Here is a 25,151-nt window from a genome sequence, read left to right on the forward strand (position 1 = left end):
ACAATAGCAAAGACTTGGAATCAACCCAAATGTCCATCAATGATAGACTGTATTAAGAAAATGTAGCACATATACACCATGGAATACTATGCAGCCATAAAAAGGGATGAGTTCATGTCCTTCATAGGGACATGAATGAAGCTGGAAACCATCATTCTGAGCAAACTATCACAAGGACAGAAAAGAGAACACCGCATGTTCTCACTCACAGGTGGGAACTGAACAATGAGAACACTCGGGCACAGGGCAGGGAACATCACACACTGAGACCTGTCGTGGGGTTGGGGGGCAGGGGGAGGGATGGCATTAAGAGAAATACCTACTGTAAACGACAAGTTAATGGGTGCAGCACACCAACATGGCACATGTATACATATGTAACAAACCTGCACGTTGTACACATGTACCCTAGAACTTAAAGTATAATTAAAAAATAATAATATAAAAAAAAACACAGCCAACAAAGACCCACAATATTCAGAGGAACAAAGAAGCACAGAGGGCTTCTCACTGGAGATAACACAAGCCAGAAAACACTAGGGCAACATCTTTAAAGTACCAAAAAAACCCTGTTAACGTAGAATACCATACGTGACAAACATCTTACAAAAAAGAAAAGAAAGACCTCTTTAGATATACAAAAGCGGAAAAAATTTATCACTAGCATACCTGCACTATAAAATCTGTACCTTTCAATATTTTTCTATGCTTACATAATCATACAAAAGCACAGACACAAGAAAAAAAAAAAAAAGCACAGCCTTCTTCAGTCATCATTTCTTCAACAAGCATGTAATCATTTACTTTTCTGAATCCTTCTCTTACTCAGGGTGAGGGAGGATTTAATGAACAGCCCTCTATGTCATTTTCATGGATACACAATACTTCATGACGCACGCACTGTGTAGATTATTCAATCAATTCTCCCCTTGATGGACATTCACTTTGTTTCCACATTCTGCCAATAAAAACATCCTTATAAGTCAGGCGTGGTGGCTCACACCAGTAATCCCAGCACTTTGGGAGGCCGAAGTGAGTGGATCACTTGAAGTCAGGAGTTCAAGACCAGCCTGGCCAACACGGTGAAACCTCGTCCCTAGTAAAAACACAAAAATTAGCCGGGCATGATGACACACCTCTGTAATTCCAGATACTTGGGAGGCTGAGGCAGACGAATCACTTGAATCTGGGAGGCGGAGGCTGCAGTGAGTCGAAATGGCAACAGAGCAAGACACTTTCTCAAAACAAACAAACATCCTTATAGGGCAGGTACAGTGGCTCACACCTGTAATCCCAACACTTTGGGAGGCTGAGACGGGGATTATTTAAGCCCAACAGTTCGAGAACAACCGTGGTTAACAAAGAAGAACTCATCTCCACAAAAAAATTAAAAAATTAGCTAGGCATTGTGTGCATGCCTGTAGTGCTGGCTACACAGGAGGCTGAGGCAGGATAATCCCTTTAGCCCAGGAGGTCAACGCTGCAGTTCATGCTACTGCATTTCAGCCTGGGTGACAGAGCAAGACCCTGTCTTCAAAAAAAAAAAAAAAAATCCTTATAAATATTATGAATATTACCTTACATGGGCTGGTTTTGAAAAATAGGTTTTGTAAGATTACTTTCCAAAGGGGCTATACCTGGTCAGGCACAGTGGCTCACACCTGTAATCCCAGCTTTAGGAGGCTGAGGCAGGCAGATCACTGGAGGTCAGGAGTTCGAGACCAGCCTGGCCAACACAGTGAAACCCCGTTTTTACTACAAACACAGTGAAACCCCGTCTCTACTAAAAATACAAAAATTAGCCGGGCATAGTGGTACGCACCTGTAATCCCAGCTACTAGGCAAGCTGAGGCACGAGAATCGCTTAAACCTGGGAAGCACAAGTTGCAATGAGCCAAGATTGTGCCACTGCACTCCAGCCTGGGCAAAAGAGTAAGACTGTCTAAAAACAACAACAACAACAACAACAACAAAACAAAGGGCCTATACCAACTTGTATTTCATTAACAATGTAAGGGAATACCATTTTCTGCACAGCAACACTATTCTTTATAAGTAAAAGGTATTGTTTTTTAATTCTGTCATTTGAAGGGCATGTTATAATATTTCACTAGTACTTTAATTTACGTTACCCTGACAACCATTAAGTTTGAATGTCTTTTCATAAATGTTACAGGCTTCTGGATTTGTTCTTTTATTAATTTTCTTTAAATCTTTTGCCCTTTTTACTATTGGGTCCATAACCTCTTCTTTTAAAATTAATTCTCTATCCTCTATATTGCAAAATATTTTTTCAAACTTACCTACCTACCTTTTTAATTGTGGTAAACACCATGCTGAAAAGATTGCCCTGTCCCCACTGAATGGTCTTGGCATCACTGTCAAAAATCATTTGATTATATACAGTACATAAGGATTTGTTTCTGGGCTTGCCTTTTTTTTTTTTTTTTTTTTTTTTAAGAGATAGTGTCTTGCTCTGTTACTCAGGCTGGAGTCCAGTGGCATGATCATAGCTCACTGCAACCTCCAACTCCCAGACTCAAACAATTCCGCTGCCGCAGCCTTCCAAGCAGCTAGAACTACAGGTGTGAGCCACGCCACCTGGCTAATTTTTTACTTTTTTTGTGGAGACAAAGTCTTGCTATGTTGACCAGGCTGGTCTCAAACTCCTAGCCTCAAGCAATCTTCCTAACCTTGGACTTCCAAAGCGCTGGGATTAGAGGCATGAGCCACTGCACCAAGCCTATTTCTAATCTATTCCATTGGCCAATATGTCTGTCTTAATGTCAATACTGTTATTAAATTTCTTATGGTATCCTTTACCATTAAAACGTTTTAATTTTTACAAAATTAAATATGCCTCTTATAATAGCTTCTGAGTTTCTTATCTTCACGTTTCCTTTATCCTAGTTTGTATAACTAAATCTGTAGAATATCCAAGATGTTTATCCTTGTATTTCTACAAGGCTTTGATCCATCTGGAATTTATCTTAAGACAGGAACTCAATTTTATTTTCTTCCAGATGGGCAGACAGTTGTACCAGCACCACTTATTAAATAATCTCCCCATTTCCCACTGAACTGTAATACTACCTTTATCTTTTATTAAATCTGCACACATACTGGATTATTCACTTTTACTGTTTCAATGCATTTACCAGAACCTCTTAGGACAATACTGAATACAAATGTGATCATGGGCATCCCCACGTCCCCATCAAATTTCTAATTTTAATGCTCTTGACATTTAGGATATTTGCTGTAATTTCCCTCTATTTTTAATTTACTTATTTTATTAGAAATGGTCTTGATAGGCTGGGCATGGTGGCTCACATCTGTAAACCCAGCAATTTGGGAGGCTGAAGTGGGCGGATCACAAGATCAGGAGTTCGAGACCAGCCTGACCAATATGGTGGAACCCCATCTGTACTAAAAATACAAAAATTGGCCAGGCATGGTGGTAGGTGCCTGTAGTCTCAGCTACTCAGGAGGCTGAGGCAGGAGAATCACTTGAACCCAGGAGGAAGAGGCTGCAGTGAGCCAAGACTGCGCCACTGCACTCCAGCCCGGGTGACAGAGTGAGACTCCATCTCAAAAAAAAAAAAAAGAAAAAAAGAAAAAGAAATGGTCTTGATGAACTCTGGCTAATATTGTATTTAGAAATTTTGCATTTCTAGATGTAAGTGAGACTGTTCTTTTTGGCAGCATTCCTTTTTTTTTCCCCTCTGGTACTTGAATCAGGATTGGCAGCATTTTTATCAGAGATAAAATATGTGTGCTTCACAGAATGCATTGACTAGTTTTGCATTCTTGATCGTGGAAAAGAGAGTTCCTTTTTATGATGATGATTTGTTGTTCTTCATAAATGAAACTCAGCTGTGAAACCATATGCTATGCTGTCTCTGTCAAGGACCAGTCTTCCATCATTTTTCCAAACCTTTCATGGGGATTGGGCAATTAACATTTTTACTTCTTGGGTCAATTTTACTCATTTACATTTTGCTATAACAACATCCATTTTCTCTTGAAATAACTTTACATTATAGCATTACATGTATATTCTCAAGAAAATTTGCAAAAGATTCCATTAATGCCTCCTGTATTTGAGGTCTATGGTGTTTACTCATTCCTAATCTTGTGTATTTTTATTCCATATTTTTTTCTTCTACAAGATGTTTATCTAGATCACTTGTATTTGCAAAGAACCAGTTTTGGGATTTATTTATCTTCTCCACTATTTTTGTTCTGATCTGTTTTCAATTCCATTAATATCCATATCCTACTTGTCTTTGGTTTTATTTACTTATTTATTGGACACGGAGTCTCGCTCTGCTCCCCAGGCTGGAGTGCAGTGGTGCAATCTTGGCTCACTGCAACCTCCACCTCCCAGGTTCATACGATTCTCGTCTCAGCCTCCCAAATAGCTGGGACTACAGGCATGTACCACCACACCTGGCTAATTTTTGTATTTTTAGTAGAGACAAGGTTTCACCATGTTGGACAGGCTAGTCTCAAACTCGTGACCTCAGGTGATCCACTCTCCTCAGCCTCCCAAAGTGCTGGAATTACAGGCATGAGCCACCACACCCAGCCTGGTTTTATTTTCTTAATCCCTAAAGATGAGTATTGAGTGCTTTGTTTACAAAGTATTTAAGTTATGTATTTTCCTCTGAAGTAAAAATTCTGCTGTTTGCCAATGAAATTGAGATGTTCTTTTTACTGCTTTTTAGGCAATACTATGTTGCCTCAGAGGAAAGAAATAGGATCAGAGGATTGAAAAGAAACTTCCAAGAAAAATATTTTTTTCTAAAATCTCAAGCAAAAAACAAGATTAAAATAAATTCTCTCTGCTGATAGCTCAGATGAAAAACAGAATAAAACATAAATTATCTCCATTCTGTTATTAATTTTGTACTATCTAAATAATTTAATAAGAATTGGCTGGGCAGGGCTGGGTGTGATGGCTCACGCCTGTAATTCCAGAATTTTGGGAGGCTGAAGTAGGTGGATCACCTGAGGTCAGGAGTCTGAGACCAGCCTGGCCAACATGGTGAAACCCCTTCTTCACTAAAAATACAAAAATTAGCTGTGCATAGTGGTAGGTGCCTGTAATCCCAGCTACTCTGGAGGCTGAAGCAGGAGAATCACTTGAATCCGGGAGGCAGAGGTTGCAGTGAGCTGTGATCACGCCATTACACTCCAGCCTGGGCAACAGGGCAAGGCTCCATCTCAATTTAAAAAAAAAAAAAAAAAAAGAATTGGCTGGGCAGCCGGGCATGGTGGCTCAGGTCTGTAATGCCAGCACTTTGGGAGGCCAAGGTGGGAAGATCATTTGAGCTGATGAGTTCAAAACCAGCCTGGGCAACATGGTGAAACCCCATCTCTCTACAGAAAATACAAAAATCAGTCCAGCATGGTGGTGCACACCTGTAGTTCCGCTAAGGCAGGAGAATCCCTTGCGCCCAAGAGGCAAAGGTTGCAGTGAGCCACGATTGCGCCACTGCAGCCTGTGCAACACAGCAAGACTCTGATTGAAAGAAAGAAAGAAAGAAAGAAAGAAAGAAAGAAAGAAAGAAAGAAAGAAAGAAAGAAAGAAAGAAAGAGAAAGAAAGAAAGAAAAAGGAAAAGAATTAGTGCATGTAAACAAAGGCTAACAATTTATCCCAAGGATATTTAGTATCCCATACAATTAAGTATAATGTTATCAAAATAGAAAACCCTTAGTATTCTTGTTACCTAGTTTTTACTCAGTTTATTTACTAGGGTAATAAAATTATTCTTTTATTCCTTTATTTAACAAAGATTTATTGAGCATAGGGTATTCAGATACAGCAGGGTAAGACAATGGGAGTTCTTAGCTACTTCAATTTCTTCTCAAATTGTACACCAAAAGAAAGAAGGCATGTATGCTTCCATTCTTGTCTGATAATTTAGTCACAGGAGATGAGTATTAGACATTAGAAAAACCAGAAAATGGTTGCATATAGAAATGCTATTGTCCCATCCACAGAAGTAGATTTTGTAAAACAGACTCCTGTAGAAGCTTGTGACATACAAGTTGGAACTCACAAAAAGTGCACAAGATTTTATCAGTTTGTCCTTATCTTTGTAAGCTTGTGTCTGGCAGCTTTTTCCTCTATCTGCCACACTAACTGGACTACTGTTAGTTTTCTCACCAATAATGATGGCAGTAACACCACTGAAAATTTTTCCAGATGAAAACGACTGCACTCATGCTCTATGATGTACAGCTGCAGTGGCTCAATTGCTCGTCTGCATTAAAGTAAATTCAGAACTGCTTCCGGGCTGGGCATGGTGGCTCACAACTGCAATCCCAGCACTTTAGGAGACTGAGGCGGGAGGACTGCTTGAGTCCACGAGTTCAAGACCAGCCTGGGCAACATGGCAAAACCCTGTCTCTACCCCCCAAAAAATACAAAAATTAGCCCGGCCTGGTGGCATGCGCCTGTAGTCCCAGCTACTCAGGAGGCTGAGGTGGGTGGGAGGCTGAGGTGGGTGGGAGGATTACCTGAGCCCAGGAGGCAGAAGTTGCATGCAGTGAGCTGTGATCACACCATTGCGCTCCAGCCTGAGTGACAGAGCTAGGCCCTGTCTCAAAAATAAAACAGAACTGCTTCTGATTACTTTTTTTTTTTTTTTGGAGACAGAGTCTTGCTCTGTCACCCAGGCTTGAGTGCAGCGGTGTGATCTCGACTCACTGCAAGCTCCGCCTCCCGGGTTCACGCCATTCTCCTGCCTCAGCCTCCCGAGTAGCTGGGACTATAGGCGCCTGCCACCACGCCCGGCTAATTTTTTGTGTTTTTAGTAGAGACGGGGTTTCACCATGTTAGCCAGGATGGTCTCAATCTCCTGACCTCAAGATCCGCCCGTCTCGGCCTCCCAAAGTGCTGGGATTACAGGCTTGAGCCACCGCGCCGGGCCCAAAGATACTACTTTTAAGGGGGGAATATTTTAGTAGTACAATCTCCAAATTTCAGCTTGAAATTCTGACCCCTTATCCTAAGAGAAGATAATCAGCTATTCAAATTTTAATATTAGGAAAAGCACAGGGAACCACGTTATTAATATAATGTTTTTTTTAGACTCTGTTGCCCAGGCTGGAGTGCAGTGGCACAATCTCAGCTCACTTGCAACTTCTCCCTCCCAGGTTCAAGCAATTGTCATGCCTCAGCCACCTGAGTAGGTGGGATTACAGGCATGTGTCACCACATCCAGTTAAATTTTTGTATTTTCAGCAGAGATGGAGTTTCACCATGTTACCCATACTGGTCTCAAACTTCCGGCCTCAAGTGATCCACCCACCTTGGCCTCCCAAAGTCCTGGGATTACAGGAGTGAGCTACTGCGCCTGGCCTTAATATAATAATTACACATTAGGACATAGTTGGTAACCTGAGGAGGAGCTTTTAATATTGAGAAACTGCCTGAATTCCATTGCCTAGTCAATTCCAAAAAGTAAAGCTCTTCATAAAAAGTCAGATTCGCATTACAGAGAAAAAAATTTATGTCAGAAGGATTGGTAGCTATTTAATAGTTACATATAAGATTAATATGAATGCAGGAGGTCTTCACTAGCAGGTGTCAGAACGGTTCAATATTTTTAACAATAACCTGGATAAAGCTACAGAAGGCAGGCTAGTAAAATATAAACTTAAAATTATAAAAATAAGCTTTTAAAGAAAAATTAAGCTATTTTTTAAAAATAAGCTAAAATTGGCCGGGCGCGGTGGCTCAAGCCTGTAATCCCAGCACTTTGGGAGGCCGAGACGGGCGGATCATGAGGTCAGGAGATCGAGACCATCCTGGCTAACACGGTGAAACCCCGTCTCTACTAAAAATACAAGAAAATTAGCCGGGCGAGGTGGCGGGCGCCTGTAGTCCCAGCTACTCGGGAGGCTGAGGCAGGAGAATGGCGTGAACCCGGGGGAGCGGAGCTTGCAGTGAGCCGAGATCGCGCCACTGCACTCCAGCCTGGGGCACAGAGCAAGACTCCGCGTCAAAAAAAAAAAAAAAAAAAAAAAAAAAAAATAAGCTAAAATTGGCCAGGTGCGGTGGCTCACATCTGTAATCCCAGCACTTTGCGAGGCCGGTGGATCACCTGAGGTGAAGAGTTCGAGATCAGCCTGGCCAACATGATGAAACCTCGTCTCTACTAAAAACACAAAAAATTAGCAGGGCGTGGTGGTACGCGTCTGTAGTCCCAGCTACCTGGGAAGCTGAGGCAGGGAAATCGCTTGAACCTGGGAGGAGGAGGTCACAGTGAGCCAAGATCATGCCACTGCACTCCAGTCTGGGTGACAAGAGCAAAATTCCGTCTCAAAAATTAAAAAAATAAGCTAAAATTAACAGGACGAAATTTAATAATGATGGATGTGATATTCGACATTAGGGTTCAAAGAATCTACCATATAAACTGAGAACAAAAAAAGGGGCAGGTATTTGGATTATAGACCCTTGAAGAAGTAGCAATTCCTACTCAATTAATCAACAGAACAATAGGTTTCATGGTTTCAGAATAAAAAGAGTAACCAGTCTTGCTGAGTACAGTGGCTCACACCTGTAATCCCAGGACTTTGGGAGACAGGGGCATGAGGATCGCTTGAGGCCAAGAGTTCAAGACCAGCCTAGGCAACGGAGTGATACCCACTCCCCATCTTTACAAAAAATTATAATTTTTTAATTGAATAGTGAAAAGGGAAAAGAAAAATAATTTTCTAAAAAAGAAGAGTAGCCACTCTTAATGTACTCATAAACTAAGCAGATTATATCTGGAATACAGTATTTTATTTAAGAAGAATACTAAAAGCTACAGAATAAAAGTGCCTCTCATAGAAAATCTTAAAAGAAATAATTTGAAAATTGTATCTTGTAAGATAGCACTGTGCTGAGAGTAAAGTTTCTGGAGCAAGACTCTCCTAGATTTGGGACCGGTGGTAAGTTTCTTCTCTTTGCCTTAGTTCCCTCATCTAAAAAACTGATCTAATTACAAATATCTACTTCATAGAGTTTTGGGGAAGATTAATATATAATACTTTAACCAATTATATAATTACACATGTTAATATATAATTACATATTATTTATTAGTATACATAAAGTACTTAGAAGAGGGTGATATAGTTAAGTACTCAGTAAATGTCAATCATTATGAACTGAAAGCATGGATGTCTAAACAGCAGAAGGCAAAAGATTCCAGGACTTGACACACATGTTCCAATTGAACATGATGACCAAAGGGATCCTTTCCTTTCTATGCAACTTGAGAAAGTCAGAACAGCATATCCAATCGATGGTGAAGACTTTGGTTCAAATATAGATGAACTTTCATGGAAGGAGCATGTTCCCCATAACTGTTACGCAGAGGTCGGATAACTGTCAGAGGTGTTTCAAAGGACAGCAAGCACTTTGCACTAAAAACTCAGAATTAAGATTCTATGATTATTAAAAAAATTGATTTGTCTTTCAACAGTTTGAATCTAGACTATGGTTCCACCAGTACTAGTCCAGCAGTACCATATTAAATATTATACTTTAAAATTATTTAATAGCAAAAATACAATGAAGTAATATGCTTATGGCTCATCTTTCCATATTTATCATTGCTACCAACAAAAGCAAGCCAAAAAAGTTGATGAATGGAAGGAAGTTATCACTGAAGAGTGCAGCAACAAGCAGAAAAGTTTATTTTATTCTCAATCCATAGTAAGTGTTCAGGGAGACTTTTCACGAATGAAATCAGCTGACAAGCATTTTAAATAACTGTTTCTTGCCCTTTAAACAAATACTCTGAGAATAAAATCATTCAAACCTCTGTGAGGATTTGAAGATCTCACAAAGTCCTATAATACTTACCTAATTATTCTTCATTTTCATTCAAAACCACAACACAGAAAAAGAAATGTAGTGCTAATCTTTTTATTTCTCTTTTACTAGAAAATCTGTCTCATTGATCGTTAAGTCTAATTAATGAGAGCCTTAAGTCTATTAAGAGAAATATGCAGTCTCCTGATTTCTCTAGCTACAACCTATGTGTTCTAGAATCTATTAACATTACCACAATTAATAATACTAAAGTATAGCTTCAATCTGGCAATCTTCATTCCAAATAACATCCTCTAAATGAGATTTGTAAATATTAATTAGCATTTCCTACAAAGATTTTTTTAAATCTGTACAATAATGAATGGCAAAATATGGTCAATTCTAGCCTTATCTCACTGAAATAATTTTGAGAAATACTGGAACGAGAGAGGAAATAGAAATGAATTAATGAATATGACAGAGTTCTAATAGAGTCTCAAGCTGATGATAATTTTCACTCTAAGTCTCACTTTTGAGCAAGATGAAGAGTTAAATAACAATATACTGGCATTATGGAATAGTCATTAAAAATATTCATGTAGCCGGGCGCGGTGGCTCACGCCTGTAATCACAGCACTTTGGGAGGCCAAGGCAGGCGGATCACGAGGTCAGGAGATCGAGACCATCGTGGCTAACATGGTGAAACCCCGTCTCCACTAAAAATACAAAAAATTAGCCGGGCGTGGTGACAGGCACCTGTAGTCCCAGGTACTCGGGATGCTGAGGCAGGAGAATTGCTTAAACCTCGGAGGTGGAGATTGCAGTGAGCAATCTCCTCTGAGTTTATACAAAACTCTGAGGCAGTTACACAAAAATCTCCAAAGGCTTAAGCAGCCTCCAGTTGGCCTTCCATTATTAACCTTTTTTCCTCCTTCTCTGATTCTACCTGCTTCCTCACTTGTGCTTTATAGCATCTCACCTGCACCCATGTCATCTCAGGTTCGAGTTCAAGACGCACTTCAGAGAAACCATAAGGGCTACAAAAATAATGGTCACAATCTAGCTTAACATAAAGCCACCTCAGCAGTCTTCCAGTTTCAATCTTCTAACAATTACATCTCATTCTCCTTTCATGTGGATCACACACCTCTTCTGATCAAACACCTTCAGTGAAGTCTTTCATAATTTGCCTTCTTTATCTCTTATTATTAACTTAGATAAACTATGAATATCAGCCAAATTGTTCTACCGATGTTTTCTCAAATATAAGTTGTACCCTTCAAGGAGCTCATTAATCTGTTCACATTATAAATATCCTCCAATATTTATCTTTCAAAGCTCACTCATCTCAACTACTATCTTCACCAAGCTCCAATCACAAGTTATGTCTACCTCATCTAAATTTCTAAAGAACTTTTTAAAAAACTCATAAGGCATTTGCTATTGTTGTATAAAAAACTGCCTCACTTGACAACAAGCTCTTTGAAGGCAGAAACCACGTTCCTTTCTTTTTGTTTTCCAAAGGGCCTTGCCCTGGTAGACTCAAAATATTGACCATTTAACTTAGCCTTCTGAACATTTGAGAGCACCATTTATTTTGATACACCTATTGCTTCTTAAAGACTAGTTCTCAGTATACAATACAGCACAAAATTCATGTGCATTTTTATAGATAATTAAAAGCAACTGTACTCATCTCACAGTCTTTAGAGTTTTCCCACTTACCAAAATGCTCCCGCAGACACATGTACACTTGTAAAGTTTAAAAACTACACTAAATAGAGCTGTTACTTATTCCCTTCCTTTTTAGAAATGGTTACATTTCACATTTCTCACCAAAAGTCTTTCAGCATTTTATGTACTTCATTTTCTTGTGAAGAGTCCTCAGTCTGTCATATGTTATAGTTCACAGTGCTCCCATCTTAATCTATCTGAATTCCCAATCTGTATCAAAAGCTGCTTTGGCAACATTATTTCAGGCTTTACGAAATTCTGATCCCTACACAATCTTGAAATGTTTCTGTCATGGGGAAAGACTTTATTTCTTGGCATTCCGGACTCAGAGGACTGGCATGAGGATCAAGTAAGACTGTGTAAGTGAAAGGTCACTGAAAATTCTAATAGTACTACATAAATGTAAGAATCATCATCTCCTTAATTCTGAATTTCAAATATTTAAAAATCACCTATTTACTACAATCTAACGTCATTAAACTGCAGTTGTATAAAAAGATTTGCTTATTGTTAAGTTACAACAAGTTCAGAAAAGACAGAAAAAAAGTGAAAGCTGGCCATAAACCAGATCATAAATATGAAGCAATCTTAAGTAGACTATCCCTCTTGCACATATTAGGTCAAATATTTTATTCCAATCATATTTTTCGTACTGTACTTTCTTTTTTTTCTTTCTTTTTTTTTTTTCTTGAGACGGAGTCTCGCTCTGTCGCCCAGGCTGGAGTGCAATGGCACGATCTCCGCTCACTGCAAGCTCCGCCTCCCAGGTTCACACCATTCTCCTGTCTCAGCCTCCCGAGTAGCTGGGACTACAGGCGCCCACCGCCACGCCCGACTAATTTTTTGTATTTTTAGTAGAGACAGGGTTTCACCATGTTAGCCAGGATGGTCTCGATCTCCTGACCTAGTGATCCGCCCGCCTCGGCCTCCCAAAGTGCTGTGATTACAGGCGTGAGCCACCGCGCCCGGCAATTTTTTGTATTTTTTAGTACAGAAGGGTTTCACCATGTTAGCCAGGATGGTATCGATCTCCTGACCTGGTGACCAGCCCGCCTCGGCCTCCCAGAGTGCTGGGATTACAGGCGTGAGTCCAGCCCTGACCTTTCTTTCAATCCTGCCAAAATAATGAAATAATACAAAGCTCCTAGCATTGTGTAACTATTTCTATTATTTTTTCTTAAAACTAGCATTCTTTCATTAAGATTCCTATTTTCTCCCTTATTTATAATAGCATGAATTCACCAACAATATTTGTATTATGTTCAAATCAAATAGCCTATGAAGATAACGTGACTTCGTCAGACCTTTCCAGATGAGACAGTAAGAGAAAGGGAACTAGGACGGCCTCGTACTTTTTGTAACGTTTTTCTTAAAGGAAAATAATCTGATTAAACTTAAAGATTCTCGAAATCCACATATTTGGTAAGCAAAAGGCCTAGAGATCGTTACAGTAAAATTCGCCCTCAATTTAAGTCTATGCTCCTGCCAATATTTCACCCTCTGGCTCAATTTTCCAGGCCTAATATTGATTCTATGAGAATGTAAACTCCAACTGTACTTGAGTGCAGAACACCCAGGAAAATCTCATCGTCCAACAGCTCCACGTAAAACCCTGTAAATACTCAAATGAAGAGCGTTTTGTATACGAGAAATATAAGTAAAGATCTGGGAAACCACACACTATGGATCTTTCAACCAAACAAAGGCTGCAGATGGACAGAAGGTAAGGGGTAACCTCTCAATCAGGATCAAACATTGGTCGAAGAAAAATTCCAGGGACGATGACACCTCGGTTTTTCCGTTCACAACAACAAAAAACGGGGCCAGCCCCCTCAACAGCGCCGCAAAGCGAAACCAGAACCCAGGAGCCGGCGTGCTGCAGGGCTCTCAGTCGCCCACCGAGAGGGACTGGCAAGCCTGAGTGGGGAGACCGAGGAAGGGAGCAGAGCCCCCCTCTCTCGGGCTCACCTGCCCCTCCCGCTTCCAGGAAAGAATCCCTGAGGACCCTTCCTCAAATCAACGACCGGTTCCCAGCCTCCACCGACCCCTGACAGGGCGACCACTAGATTATCTCCGCAACGCAGAGCACCGAGGGGCCGAGGCCTTCTTCCCGCCCGCGCACCCACTACCACCCAGGCCCAAGAAAAAGAGGCTGCTGCAGCGGCCGCAGCCCTGGCGCGCGGAAGCGAGAACGGAGACCGGCCCCCGCAGGCGAGCGAAACGCCCTTCGGCCCCGCGCCCCTCCCAGCAGCGCCGCGCTCACCTCCACGGCCTGGCCTGTGGGACCCGCCAGCGCGACCAGCAGCGGCCTGCAGCCGCACCTCCGCAAGCTCCTCTTTTCCTTCTCAGCCCTCGTAGAGGGGCAGTGTCGCCTCAGGAGGGCCGGAAAACGGCCCCGCAGCGCTGCCCTCGGGGTGTCCGCCTCCCGAACCGGCGACTTCCCGCAGCAGCCACGGCTCCTTCCGGTGTCTCCGGGGTCGCCGCAGGCGTCTCGGGCGTCAGAGGAGGTGGGGGCGGAGCCTCGAAAGGAGCCCGTCCCAGGGGCGGGGCCACGGGGGCCAGGCCCAGGTGCGGGGATCCAGGGCGGCTCCCTGTTCTGACTGCAAACTCACTGTACAGGGTACTCACAGTATGTGCAGCAGTTTGAGGCTGCGAGCTTTTTTTTTTCGTTTTTTACATGTTTTCTCCTCCTCTTTCACAGTCACACACTACGACCATTATAAGGTCTTGTCTCGATGCATTACAAAAACTGCATTAAGACTGGCCACTGAAGGGCCTCAGGTTTCCAACCTTGTGCAAAGAAATACTAGACTTAACTTATCCCAATTCAACATTGTATTTCCTCCTCTCATCTGTCTTCCCCCAACTTCTTAGGACCTAGATTCTCTGAAAGCAATTATGTTTCCCTTTTCCATCTATGCAAAGAAGAAATTTATCTCACTATTTTCCCCTTAGGTCAAAATCAAGAGGATCAAAGCAAATATTTATTGAAACCTTAGTATCTGCTTAGTGCCTGGAGCATTGAAGGAGTCTTGCCTTCTAATTATGTAACTGTTAAAATGTACTCGATTGAAGTTTAAATCTATGAATAAAAAAGGTTAAATTAATTTTTAAAATTGTTAAAATTGCCAGTTTCAATCTGTCTCATGACATCTGACTTTTTGGTCTCCAAAATGGGAGCATGTACCCAAGTATCATGCAAGATACTGAATCTCCATTGGAATAGGTAGAAAATATAAAAGCTTCTACTTACTTTTATGGTAAAAATGAAATAAATTAGCCATGATACAAAATTCTATGTAGGCATTGACACTCAGGCCTCAGTTTGCACCACAAATGATCGCCTATGCTGGGTTCACTGAGGAGAATAGAAATTTCACAGAATAGAAGTTTCACGGGCAGGCGCCATGGTTCATGCCTATAATCCCAGCACTTTGGGAGGCCCAGCCAAGCAGATCACCTGAGATCGGGAATTCGAGACTAGTGCCTAGATAATAGTAGGCAGGTACTTCTCAGGTGGACACCAAGTGAAGTCCTTGCAGTGGACAAGTTCTCACGAAACAAATGCACTCTGATAGAATACAATGTAATACCTCTCCCACTTTTAACTTCGGTGAATTCCTGCCTCTCGCCCTTGGGTATTTATATTTATCCTTTTATCCCACAGTCCAGATTGCTTATCTTTTACTTTTCTTCAAACAGTATTTCCTGATGGCTTATAACGGCTTATAAGGAAGAACACTATCATTAGGAAATAAATCAATCAACATCCCCTTGAGAGAATAGATTATACATTCCAAAGTGTGGACACCCTGCTGAGTCACTGATTCTGGAGTAGAATTCTAAAGGGTATGTGGACACCCAGCTGAGTCACACTGATTCTGGAACAGAATTCTAGAGGTGCCATTCATGGAGAATATAATGTAAATAGTACAACTTAGAGTTGTGCATCAGACCGGGTACTGAAGTCTCTTCTAATGAAAGGGAGAAAAAAGAAGAAATGAAGAGTAAGAAGAAAAAGAAGAAAAGAAAAGGAGAGATAGAAACAGGGAGGGAGGAAGACAATTGAATGGTCATATCAAAAACAAATACTTTCTCATTTTTGTAACTGAGTAATGGCAAATAAAAAATAGCATTGTAGAAAATATACATTTTGGTGCTTATGTACCTGATACTAAATAAAACTTTGTGAATGCTGTTTCCGTAGAGACAATTTTACAGATGCTCCCAACCTCTATCCTTCATTCACCTGGCTAACTCCTACCTAGATATTCTCTGTTTAACACAGCACTCTTCACCCCATTATTTCCCATTTCAGCATCCTGCTTGTTTCCTTTAGAGAATGTATTATAATTTGTAATTATCTTAAATTTTTTGGTGTACTTAATTTTTTGCCTGTCTCTCCTGAACTCCTCAATGGGAGCAGTGACTATTTATCTTATTCATAATATTCCCAGAGCCTAACATTGAAGGACTCAAAAACTTGTTGGCACTCAACTGGGGGTGGTTTTGTCCCCTGAGTGGATAGTTGGCAATATTTCTGAGGAAGATTGGTGGGAGAAAGAATTAGTCACATTCCTTTGCATTGATGTTACAAGAGAGTCCCAGGCATCATTTGTGCCACTATTGAGAAACCCTAATTTAAGCTGGGGCTTTCAAATATGTTTTTGGGCCAGGCACAGTGGCTCATGACTGTAATCCTAGCACTTTGGAAGGCCAAGGTGGGCGGATCACCTGAGGTCAGGAGTTCGAGACCAGCCTGGCCAACATGGTGAAACTCCATCTCTACCAAAAATACAAAAATTAGCTGAGTGTGATGGCGGGCACCTATAATCCCAGCTACTCGGCAGGCTGAGGCAGGAAAATCACTTGAACCTGGGAGGCTGAGGTTGCAGTGAGCTGAGATGGCACCACTGCACTCCAGCCTGGGCAACAAGAGCAAAACTCCATCTCAAAATAAAATAAAATAAAATATGTTTTTGGGCTGGGCGCAGTAGCTCATGCCTGTAATCCCAACACTTTGGGAGGCTACGGCTGCTTGAGCCCAGAGTTCAAGACCAGCCTGGGCAACATGGCAAAACCCTGTCGCTACAAAAAAAATGCAACAATTAGCTGGGCATGGTGGATCATGCCTATAGTCCCAGCTACTATGGAGGGTGAGGTGGGAGAATCTCTTGAGCCCAGGAAATTAGGACTACCATGAGCCATGATTGTGCCACCTCACCCCAGCCCGGAGAGTAGAGAAAAACCCTGTCTCTCAAAAAACAAAAACAAAAACAAAAAAGAAAGAAAAGAAAAAGAGAAAATTATATTTTAAAAGAAATCTTAGGCAATGCATTTTTGCTTTTCCACTCACTGTCACGTAATTAAAAAGTCCACCAGGCCAGGTGTGTTGGCTCATCTAAAAAAAAAAAAAGAATAATGATGCTAGGTCAGGCACAGTGTCTCATGCCTGTAATCCCAGCACTTTGGGAAGCCTAGGCTGGAGGATCACTTGAGTCCAGGAGTTCAAGACCAGCCTGGCCAACATGGTGAAACCCACACTCTACTAAAAATACAAAAATTAGCTGGCATGATGGGGGGTGCCTCTAATCCCAGCTACTCGTGAGGTTGAGACGGGAGAATCACTTGGGCCTGGGAAACAGAGATTGCAGTGAGCCGAGATCGTGCCACCGCACTCCAGCCTGGGTGACAGAGTAAGACTACGTCTCAAAATAATAATAATAATAATAATAATGCTGCTATGCATATTCATGTACAAGTTTTGGTATGAATGTATGTTTCATTTCTCTTGGGCATTACCTAGGAGTAGAATTGCTGGACCATATGATAACTCTACATTTAACATTTTTGAGGAACTGAATCTGTAGTATTTGGATATGTACAGACCACTATACTCTGAATAGATGTTCTAAATTAGCATCTAAAACCATACTTTGAGTTCTAGATACCTTGGTTAGCTCAGTCATAGAAGGGTCCTGTAAAATAACTTGCAGTGGGTAATGAGACTAAAGCTATAATGACCAATATGTGACCTATAGCATTGTATACATTTGAAAGGAGGACCTGAGGTATTTCTGGGGACTGCCAAATTTTTGCAGTTAATAGAAAAATTAATTGGAGCTACAAATTGCCTAAAAGTGTTCATCTACTTAGGTGATATAATTGCTTTTACATCCTCAATGTGCTAGACGTCTTTCTTCAGGCTTAATGTCGTCGCTTGATAAATGTAGTTTCCACTAATCAATCATTCATGAAGTACATTGGTCACATATTGTTTCAGCTGGAATGAGCAGTGACCCTGACTATTCTAAATAAAATATCAGATATACCCAAACAGTGCAATTAAATCTGACTTTAGTGCTGGGCATAGTGGCTCACACCTGTAATCCCAACACTTTGGGAGACCGAGGTGGGCGGATCACTTGAGGTCAGGAGTTTGAGATCAGCCTGGCCAACACAGTGAAACCCTGTCTCTACTAAAAATACAAAAATTAGGACCAGGCGCGGTGGCTCATGCCTGTAATCCCAGCACTTTGGGAGGCTAAGGCAGGCAGATCATGAGGTCAGGAGATCGAGACCATCCTGGCTAACATGGTGAAAACCTGTCTCTACTAAAAATACAAAAAATTAGCCAGGTATGGTGGCAGACGCCTGTAGTCCCAGCTACCTGGGAGGCTGAGGCAGGAGAATGGTGTGAACCCGGGAGGAGGAGTTTGCAGTGAGCCCAAGATCGTGCCACTGCACCCCAGCCTGGGCGACAGAGCGAGACTCCATCTCAAAAAAAAAAAAAAGTAAAAAAAGAAAAATTAGCTGGACGTGGTGGCACAAGCCTGTAATCCCAGCTACTTGGGAGGCTGAGGCAGGAGAATCACTCAGACCCAGGGGGTAGAGGTTGCAGTGAGCCAAGATTGTGCCATTACACGCCAGCCTGGGTGACAGAGCGAGACTCTATCTAAAAAAATAGATAAAAATGGCCGGGCGCGGTGGCTCAAGCCTGTAATCCCAGCACTTCGGGAGGCCGAGATGGGCGGATCACGAGGTCAGGAGATCGAGACCATGCTGGCTAACACGGTGAAACCCCGTCTCTACTAAAAAATACAAAAAATTAGCCGGGCGAGGTGGCTGGCGCCTGTGGTCCCAGCTACTCGGAAGGCTGAGGCGGGAGAATGGCCTGAACCCAGGAGGCGGAGCTTGCAGTGAGCTGAGATCCGGCCACTGCACTCCAGCCCGGGCGACAGAGCGAGACTCCGTCTCAAAAAAAAAAAAAAAAAAAAAAAAATAGATAAAAATAAGTCTGACTTTGGTACCTTCTGCATGTGGCTCACTCCTAAATGCTGGCTCTTTTCTTGTCCCTTTCGTGTGTTCCTCAATGACTGCATCCTTTGCTGGGGACCTCTTATTGTTTCATTCTCCAACCCTGGACAAAAAAAAAAACCTGTGGCTGATCATTTAGATGGTCAATTTAGATGGTTTGAAGATACAACCTTCTAAGATAATTCAAGCCTGGCTACATTCTGTGACACTCATATGGTCCACAGGAAAATTTTTCTTGCAAAGTTGCAAGTACAGGCCCCTTCTGTTGTAGGCCCCTCTCTCTGTTCTGCCATCAAAGGCTTCTCTAGATAGTCTATTGCTTTTAGACTTTTCCAGGCGACATAAATTCCAGGGCACAGAGTCAACTCATCTGAATTTCTTAAAGTTCCTTTACTTGGCTTGCGGTGGAGAAAGTGTGGGATAAGCAGTCTCTTCTTCCCACTCTTGGGGGATGGGGAACAAAAATGCACAGCACTCCAGCACTCCAGAAAACTGTCTCCTAGGCTTTTTTTTTTTGAGACAGGGTCTGGCTCTGTCACCCAGGCTGGAGTACAGTAGTACGATCTTGTATCACTGCAACCTCCATCTCCTGGGCTCAAGCCATCAGCCTCCCATGTCATCCTACCACCACAACCTCCCGAGTAGCTGACACTACAGGTGTGCCCCACCACACCCAGCTAGTTTTTGCATTTTTATAGAGACTGGTTTTCATCATGTTGCCCAAGCTGGTCTTGAACTCCTGGGCTCAAAGTGATCCACCCGCCTCAGCCTCCCAAAGTGATGGGATTACAGGCATGAGCCACCAAGCCTGGTCCTTCTAGGCATGTTTATTCTCCAATCTTCTTTTTTTTTTTTTTTTTTTCTTTTTTCTTTTTTTTTTCCCAATCTTCTTTCATCAGTCCTGACATATCATTCCTGGGAGGTGTGTGAGAACTGAGGATTGCTAAATGGGCTTCACATTCTTCCAGCATGTCCTGTGGGGATGGTCTGGCATCCTCGTTTTTAGAATGTTCAGGGTACTTCACATTTATTTTTCTCAGCTTTGGAGCCTCTGTTAAAAGACCCACTGAGGAGTCTCATTTAATATGCCATATATCTTAGAAATATGTGCCATGATTGTTCTATGTTCTTTTTTTTTTTTTAAGGTGTGCACTTTTATTCAACTGGTCTCAGGTCAGTATACAGGTAAGCCCTGGCTGCCTCCACCCACTCCCAGGGAGACCAAAAGCCTTCAAACATCTCAAGTTGGGGGACAAAAAAGGGGGGCCAAGAAGACTGATCATTCAAAACAAAACAAAATAGAAAAGTATTAAGGCAAAGATTAAAAAAAAATTGCGGCGGGGCATGGTGGCTCACGCCTGTAATACAAGCAGTTTGGGAGGCAGACGCGGGCAGATCACGAGGTCAGGAGATAAGAGATCATCCTGGCTAACATGGCATGGTGAAACGCTCTACGAAACGTCTCTACGAAAAACACAAAAACAAAATTAGCCAGGCGTGGTGGCGGGCGTCTGCAGTCCCAGCCACTTGGGAGGCTGAGGCAGGAGAATGGCGTGAACCCAGGAGGTGGAGCTTGAACCCGGGAGGCGGAGCTTGAGTCCGGCACGCGGAGCTTGTAGTGAGCCGAGATCGCGCCACTGCGCTCCAGTCTGTGCGACAGAGCGAGGCTCCGTCTCAAAAAAAAAAAAAAAAGAAAAGAAAAGAAAAAAACTTTTGCATTACGTAATTTACACAATAACGATGCTATTACCTCCCCTGTGTGGACTCAGGAGAGGACTGGGACATTCTCCTTAGAAAGAAGTGGGGTGGCTTTTAGGAGGGCAAGGGACTTCCTTGTATCTTACGATATTTGGAATGACTATTAACAATGCATCTCATGATATTTGGAATGACTATTAAAAAAAAGAACAATGTACAATCAAAGTCCTCAGCCACATTGTAGAACTTTGGGGGATGCTCGCTCCAACCAACTGCTCTCACCTTCACTGTTACAGTTTTGAAATCCTGAATCAAGCCACCCCCCCGCCCCCTCCAAAACAAAGCCATGCCAATCTCTTCTTGTTTTCTGTGCAAGTTAGGTTTTGTCAAGAAAGGGTGTAACGCAACTAAGTAAAATTCCGCCTAGAAGCATTTGTGGTGGACAATGGAGGGGCCGGAGGGACTGGACAAATTGTATTCCTGCTTGCTGATCCACATCTGCTGGAAGGTGGACAGCGAGGCCAAGATGGAGCCACTCATCCACATGGAGTAATTTGCACTCGGGAGGAGCAATGATCTTGATCTCCATCGTGCTGGGCAACAGGGTGGTGATCTCCTTCTGCATCCTGTCAGCCATGCCAGGGTGCATGGTGGTGCCACCAGACAGCACTGTGTTGGCGTAGAGGTCTTTGAGGATGTCCACGTCACACTTCATGATGGAGTTGAAGGTAGTTTTGTGGATGCCACAGGATTCCATGCCCAGGAAGGAAGACTGGAAGAGCACCTTAGGGCAGTGGAACCGCTCCTTGCCAATGGTGATGACTTGGCTGTTGGGCAGCTTGTAGCTCTTCTCCAGGGAGGAGCTGGAGGCCGCTGTGGCCATCTCCTGATCCAAGTCCAGGGTGACATAGCCCAGCTTCTCTTTGATGCCATGCACAATTTCCCGCTCGGTGGTGGTGGTGAACTTGCAGTGGTGCTCCATGAGGATTTTCATGAGGTAATCAGTCAGGTCCCGTTTGGCCAGGTCCAGAAACAGCGTGGCCTGGAGGAGGGCCTACCCCTCATAGATGGGCACAGTGTGGGTGACTCCCTCGTTGGAGTCCATCACGATGTGCCAGAGGGGTACAAAGACAGCATGGCCTGGATGGCCATGTACATGGCTGGGATGTTGAAGGTCTCAAACATGATCTGGGTCATCTTCTCGTGATTGGCCTTGGAGTTCAGGGGGACCTTGGTCAGCACTAAAGGTGCTCCTTGGAGCCACACACAGCTCGTTGTAGAAGTTGTGGTGCCAGATCTTCTCCATGTCATCTCAGTTGGTGACGATGCTGTGCTCGATGCGATACTTCAGGGTCAGGATAACGCTCTTGCTCTGGGCCTCGTCACCCTCATAGGAGTCCTTTTGACCCATGCCCACCATCACACAGATGTGGACGGGCAGTGGAGCTCTGTGCTCGTGGGGTGGATGTGGTCTTAGCGGTTTGTTCGACTTTCTTAACCTTTTTTTAAAAATTTTTTTATGGACCTCTTGGCTTTCTGGTAGAGTCTGGGACCGCCTTTTCAAAGTAATGCTTCTATGTGCATAAAACAAATACATGGGATTACAAAGCAAACCAACTATATTGAAATAGAGTTGCCTCTTTGGGTCCTGTGGAAGTCCAAGTACTGAAGTTAAAAATTTCCTTAAGAGCTGGGTGTGGTGGCTCACACCTGTAATCCTAGCACTTTGGGAGGCCAAGGCAGGCGGATTGCCTGAGTTCAGGAGTTCAAGAACAGCCTGGGCAACACAGTGAAACCCCGTCTCTACTAAAATACAAAAAATTGGCTGGGCATGGCGATGTGCGCCTGTAGTCCCAGCTACTCGGGAGGCTGAGGCAGGAGAATTGCTTGAACTGAACCTGGGAGGCGGAGGTTGCAGTGAGCCAAGATTGCACCACTGCACTCCACCCTGGGTGACAGAACGAGGCTCCGCCTCCCAAAAAAAAAAAAATTTCCATAAGATTCTTAGTTCTTTATAAGCATTACTATATTTGTCTTTCTTTTTCTTTTTATTTTTTGAGACAGAGTCTTGCTCTGTTGCCTAGGCTGGAGTGCAGTGGTGTGATCTCGGTTCACTGCAACTTCTGCCTCCTGGATTCAAGCGATTCTCCTACCTTAGCCTCCCAACTAGCTGGGATTACAGGCACACACCACAGCATTTGGCTAATTTTGTATTTTTAGTAGAGATGGGGTTTCACCATGTTGACCAGACTGGTCTCGAGCTCCTAACCTCAAATGATCTGCCCATCTTGGCCTCCAGGTGTGAGCCACAGTGCCAGGCCTATATTTGTCTTTCTAACACATCAGGAGGAAATTGAGACATGAAAAGGGTAAGTACCTTGCCTAAGACCACTGTGACATAAAAAATATATATTTGGGCCAGGCATGGTGTCTCACACCTATAATCCCACCATTTTGGGAGGCTGAGGTGGGAGGATCCCTTGAGCCCAGAAGTTTGAGAACAGGCCCCGGCAACATAGGGAGACATTGTTTCTACTAAAATTTAAAAAATTAACTGGGCATGGTGGCAAGTGCCTGTAGTCCTGGCTACTCAGAAGACTGACTGAAGTGGGAAGATCACTTGAGCCCAGGAGTTCTAGGCTGCAGTGAGCTATGATTGCACCACTGCAGTGCAGCCTGGGCAATAGGGTGAGATCCTGTATCAAAACAAAACAAAACAAAACAAAAAACAAGCAAAAGAAAGAAAGGAAGAAAGAAAGAAAGAAAAGAAAAGAGAAGAGAAGAGAAGAGAAGAGAAAGAGAAAGAAAGAAAGAGTATGTATTTGGTCTCTGTTGCCAGTTCCTGATACAGAGCTCCTAAATCTCTTGGAATTTCCTAGTTGATAGGAGTGTCTTTTTTTCTGATATTCTTGTTGGGCTCCTGGATAGCTTCAGGATAGAGGCTGGTCACCAGCAAATTCAAGCTATGATTAGAAGCTTAAAAATTTTGGCCCAATACCCAGCCCATCCTCTTTGGAGGAGAGAGGAGTTGAAGATTGAGTTAATAATCAATTATGGTTACATTGTCAGAGGGTTTGAACCAGAGCGACTCCATTTTGAGTGAGGGCTAGGAAAATGAGATTGGGACTTGCTGGGCTACATTTCCAGAAAGTTAGGCATTTCCAGCTTCTAAACGTTTACAGTTAATGGAACAGATTGATCATGTTTACTAAACAGATCCAGACTTGGGAGTGTCCTGATGTCCCTGATACCTTGAGAGCAAAAGCATTCCTAATTTTGCTTTAAAGATAATAATATTAATTCTTGCAAAATATAATAATTAAGAAAATTAATCCTTTATCACAAACCCTTGGAGCAGAGCACATCTCCCCATGATCTGTTTTTAATCCTCGACAAATGAATATTGTACCTAGAGTGGATGCGTTCCTCTTCTTCCTTTCGGGAACGCCCTACTCAGTCTATACAGTAGGTGTACATTCACTGCTTTACTGTCTTAAATTTACTTTTGCTTTGGACTGTGGACTTGCTCTGAATTATTTCTTGCACGAAATCCAAGCACCCTCCCTTGGGGTCTGGATTGGGACCCCTTTCTGGTAACAACATTATGAAGCCTCCATAGAAATCCCTGAAGTACGGGGTTCTAAGAGCTTCTGAGTTGGTGAACACATTCATATCCCAAAACGGGATTCCATGTGGACAGAAGTTCCTGCACTCAGGATCCTTCCAGATCTTGTTTTATGTACCTCTTCATCTGGTTGTTCATATGTATCCTTTGTAATATCTTCTGTTATAAATCAATAAACTGGTTTGGGATGGGAGGAGAAGGTTGTGGGAATCCCTGATTCATAGCTGGTTGGTCAGATGCACAGGTGACAACCTGGGATTTGCAATTGGCATCTCAAGTGGGGGCAGTCTTGTAGGACTGAGCCCTTAAGGGTTTGGTGCATAGTATTGAATTGAATTTAACTGTACAACACCCAGTTGGTAGATACTAAATTAAAGAGTGGAGTTTATAATAAGACATAATTGGAGACTTGTTTGGTGGGGAAAAGCCTCCACACATTTGGTGTCAGAAGTGTCGAAAGTACAGAAAAATAGCTTTGTGTTTCTTTTCCTTTAACAATGGCTCTAGTAAGTGGTCAAGAAAGGATTCAAACTCAGGCAGTTTAACTTGACAGTTTTGTTTTGATATTATGCAGATAGGATCCCCTAAATTCATTAATGGTTGCTGTAGCATGTATTGCAGTGCTCGTACAGAAGAAACAACTGGTCGTATTCCATGAACTCCATTCTCTGGTTCACTGAGCATTACACGATGGCTTGGTTATCTGGGGGAGGTACGGGCCTTCAGAATTAATCCAGGCTCCAATTTTTTTTCCTTGTCCCCAATATCAGAAGACATTGAGTCCCCTGTCCTTCTGGTTTAAGCCACTACTTGTTTGGTTTTCTTTTACTTGTAGCTAATATGTTAACTAATATATCCAATAATAGCTAAGATTGAGTGCAGTACTCTGCCAAACCAGAAGAAGGGAGGCTTAGAGCAAATTGCATTTGGTTTATATACATAAATTAAATGTGATA

General features: G+C 42.6%; 1 protein-coding gene and 1 pseudogene across 3 annotated transcripts in view; both read right to left on the reverse strand.

Annotated features, from left to right (window-relative positions):
• USP33 (ubiquitin specific peptidase 33) overlaps window positions 1-14,047 on the reverse strand; it is a 69,807-nt gene extending 55,760 nt beyond the window's left edge. For 2 of the 3 annotated variants that reach the window (XM_050804935.1, XM_050804932.1), the window contains exon 1: window positions 13,819-14,047. The gene's annotated coding sequence lies outside the window, so the exon portion shown is untranslated. The remainder of the gene's footprint in view (window positions 1-13,818) is intronic. The other variant, XM_050804957.1, reaches the window with a different exon arrangement.
• Window positions 14,048-20,993: 6,946 nt separating this feature from the next.
• Window positions 20,994-22,005, reverse strand: LOC126963388 (actin, cytoplasmic 2-like; annotated as a pseudogene).
• Window positions 22,006-25,151: the final 3,146 nt, after the last annotated feature.

This window comes from Macaca thibetana, chromosome 1 (genome assembly GCF_024542745.1).
Source record: "Macaca thibetana thibetana isolate TM-01 chromosome 1, ASM2454274v1, whole genome shotgun sequence".
Classification (NCBI taxonomy): domain Eukaryota; kingdom Metazoa; phylum Chordata; class Mammalia; order Primates; family Cercopithecidae; genus Macaca; species Macaca thibetana.